Below are 2,500 nucleotides of genomic sequence, written 5' to 3'. Positions count from 1 at the left end.
AGATAGAGGAGGTCACGAAGAAGAGGGAAGCGAAGATGGAGCAGACAAAGGAGAAGGTGTAGTAGCAGGAAGTGAATGTAGAGGAGAAATAGGAGGAGGAGGAGGAGGAGGAGGAGGAGGAGGAGGTGAAAGAGGAAAAGTGAATGGTAAAAAGGAATGGGAAAGGAGAACGAGAAGTAACAGTGGGAGCAAAAGGAGGAGAAAGAGAAGGCCTTCTAAGAGGCAGAAGAGGAGTAGGAGAGGAGAAAGACTGGAAAAGTATTTGGGGTAAGAAGAGGGGAAGGAGGAAGAAGAGGAGAAGAAGCAAGAAGAGGACAAGAAAAAGTTGAAAAGGAAGAAAAAGGTGGAGGAGATGGAGAAGAAAGGAAAATAGAATGAGGAAAAGAAGGAGGGAAAAGAGGAGGAGGAGGAAGAGGAAGAGGAGGAGGAAGAGGAGGAGGATGGATGGGAATGAGTGACAAAAAGTGGAGGGAGGAAATGAGACTCTATGGAGGATCTGATAAGTTGGGTGTCGGGGTTGAGGAGGGGAGAAGGAAAAGAAGGGAGAGAGGGAAGCAGAAGACGGTTATGGAGGGTGAGGAAGAGGAGGAGGAGGAGTAGGAGGAGGAGGAGGAGGAGGAGGAAAAGGAGGAGGAGGCGAGGGAGGTGACAGTCAATGTGACACTTCTGGAGGATAGTAAGTGAAACTATCCAAAACGCAATCGGTAATACAATCGGCCTCAAGGAACCATTCAAAGGAATGGGCAAGGCAAGAATTCTTCCAGTTTCGATATTACAAGAAGAAAATAAAACAAATGTTGATATAAGACCTTGAGGCCTTGAGAGCCAATCCTCAGGTTAAATTGGTCTCAAGTTCTACTGTGACCTATTTCATAAGTTGGCCTTCTTTTCCTACGTCATGTCGTTGTCTTGTGGCAAATCTGAAAAAAAAGAAAAATTTTACAAAATGAGGAAGAAAACGGTTTTTCAAAGGCCATTAAATCTAACAGATTTTTTTTTTAACAAGACACAGGACACAGGACAGTAAAATCATGATAATTATACTAGTAACAGTAATAATAATAATCATAATAATAATAATAATAATAATAATAATAATAATAATAATAATAATAATAATAATAATAATAATAATAATAATAATAGTAATGATAATAATAATAATAATAATAATAATAATAATAATAATAATAATTGATGATGATGGTAATAGTAATAACAATAATAGTAATAATGATAATAATCATAATATATCAACAATAGTATTAATAATAATAATATTAATATGATGATGATGATGATGATGATGATGATGATGACGGTAATAACAATAATCATAATATATCAATGATAATAATAACAATAATACCGGTAATAATAATAATAATGATAATAATAACAATAGTAATAATAATTGATGATGATGATGATGGTAATATTAATAACAATAATAGAACAAAAAATAATAATAATAATAATAATAACAATAGAAATAATAGCAAAAATAATAATAATAACAATAATAATGATAATAATGATAATGATAAAAATAATGACAATTATAATAAAATAATAATAATTGTAATAACAACAACAATAATAACAATAAATAACAATAATAATAATAATAACAATGACAATAAAAATAATAATAAAATAACAATAATGATAATAGCAACAGCAACAATAATAATAATAATAACAATAACCATTACAATAATAATAACAATAATAATAATAATAATAATACTGATAATAGTCATGAAAATAAGATATTTGCGATAAAATTATTATAATAGTAATGCAATTATACCAATAATGATAATTATAATCACAATCATGATAAAATGAATAAGAATAATTACGATTAGGGTTATTGTTATCATCATTACTATTATTATCATTATTATTTCTATTACTATGATATAATTTTCATGCTTATCATCATTACTATCATCACCATAATCATCATCTTCATTACTGTTATTACCATTACTATTACTATCATTATTATTGTTAATACTGTTATAATGATAATACCCAATCAATACAAAAGGTACAGAAAGTTTCGGGTTTCGGGTTTCGGACGGAGTAACTGTTAATAACCAAATAAAATAAACAAATAAATTACTAAATATATAATCATACAGATGAACCAAAAGACATATTTTTCTATAGTCTATTCATAAATAAATAACAACAGACATTTCGTGGTCTCCGTTTTCTGTATATGTATATAATACAACTATCCGCAAATACGTCTTAAATTATCAAATGAATCGAAAGATAGATTAGAAGAAACAGTCTCGACTCTAGTAGGACATCGATGAATCCAAAGCCAAAACTGATAATTGGAGAAAAATGACGGGGCTCTACGAATGTAACTATTATCCTGGAGGCAGGAAAAAAAACCACAGGGTACGGATGGGTTTGTACGAGAAGCTGTCAGTAGTAAAAAGACAGATAAAATCACGTGCCGGTAATTAGTATAAAAGGAAAG

General features: G+C 30.6%; 1 protein-coding gene across 5 annotated transcripts in view; it reads right to left on the bottom strand.

Moving 5' to 3' along the window:
- LOC143024170 (putative fatty acyl-CoA reductase CG5065) overlaps positions 1-2,500 on the bottom strand; it is a 510,045-nt gene that overhangs the window by 298,089 nt on the left and 209,456 nt on the right. For all 5 annotated transcript variants that reach the window (XM_076182987.1, XM_076182982.1, XM_076182983.1 and 2 more), the window contains one exon: positions 1-920. This exon is cut by the window's left edge and continues 804 nt beyond it. The gene's annotated coding sequence lies outside the window, so the exon portion shown is untranslated. The remainder of the gene's footprint in view (positions 921-2,500) is intronic.

Source organism: Oratosquilla oratoria, chromosome 3, assembly GCF_046742065.1.
Source record: "Oratosquilla oratoria isolate Oo_2021 chromosome 3, ASM4674206v1, whole genome shotgun sequence".
NCBI lineage: Eukaryota > Metazoa > Arthropoda > Malacostraca > Stomatopoda > Squillidae > Oratosquilla > Oratosquilla oratoria.
Note: the sequence above shows the minus strand (reverse complement) of the source record. Positions and strands in the feature narration are given on the sequence as shown.